Below are 1,222 nucleotides of genomic sequence, written 5' to 3' on the forward strand. Positions count from 1 at the left end.
GAGAGAGAGAGAGAGAGAGAGAGAGAGAGAGAGAGAGATAGTTGTTGTTTCTTACCACTAAGAAGAGACAAAGCCAGTTTTTTTTTTGCCATTGGTGTGTATATTGTTTGGTTATAAAGAAAATTCTCCTTTTCTTTTAAAGAAACTGAACAAGGGGCAAAAACTTTACCTTCGATTTTCTCAGAACAGCATTTTTTTCGGGATAGCCTGCATGTGCTTAAAAGCGACCATATTATCACTTGTATAGTGTGTATTACATTCTGACAGTGCGTGTTGACATGGGTCAGCTGATGTGTAAGAGCAGCCGGGCGAGGAGAAACGGACGGGAATGTGGGAGTGGGGTCGGTGTCCCAAAAAATTAGAATTTTGCAAGAAATAATTTATTTGCCCTGCTTTAGTGCTGGCCAGATGTTCACCGATCGAACTCATGTAGTTTGCTGTCTAGTCATTTGATATCACAATGAGGGTTAAAGTGTCGTAGTTAGTCTAGCACGTTGTCAGTGGTCGACATCATATTAATTACAGCTCTCTCCTACAGGTAGAGCAATGCCCACTTTTGGTGTAGGTCAAGATTTCTGGAAACCTCAGAAATCTCGGTTAACCCGCTTGTCCTTAAAAGCGACCATAAACAATAATATATAAACTGGACACACCGAAATATCTCGCAGAGATCAGCGCCGAATATGCAGTGATCCTTGACTCTTGCCCGACCAACCCTTCTGGTTCGTCATTCTACCACAGACTTATGCCGCCCAATATAATTGCACAAGTAGTTGTGGATTTTGTCCAATAGTTGCACTTTGTACTTGTTGCACCCGGCACCCATATAGATGAGTCGATTAAAGTCGACCAAGAAACTGTCCACGTTGTTTTATGCAAGAAAAATTCTGAAATTATGCAATATGAGCCCAAAAATGTGGTCTTAACAAAGAATGATAAAGGAAATTAATCAGACATTATCCAAAAAATGATCAAATTTGGCAAAATTATGCGGGGTGCATATAACCACGGGGACAGAATACGTGAGCTCTATAAGTAATGACCAATTAGCTATTAAGCACACTTTTAACCCGACGAAAGTGATAGATTAATGTAAGCCACTTAGAATCTTTAAATACTTTTCCTCGTTTTTGTTTTGTTGATTTTCAGTTTTCTTTTCTTCTTTCTCACTCACAGCACCTCCACCCCCTTCTTTCCTTTTGTTAATTTGCGTTATCTTTAC

This window comes from Aplysia californica, unplaced genomic scaffold (genome assembly GCF_000002075.1).
Source record: "Aplysia californica isolate F4 #8 unplaced genomic scaffold, AplCal3.0 scaffold00069, whole genome shotgun sequence".
Taxonomy (NCBI): domain Eukaryota; kingdom Metazoa; phylum Mollusca; class Gastropoda; order Aplysiida; family Aplysiidae; genus Aplysia; species Aplysia californica.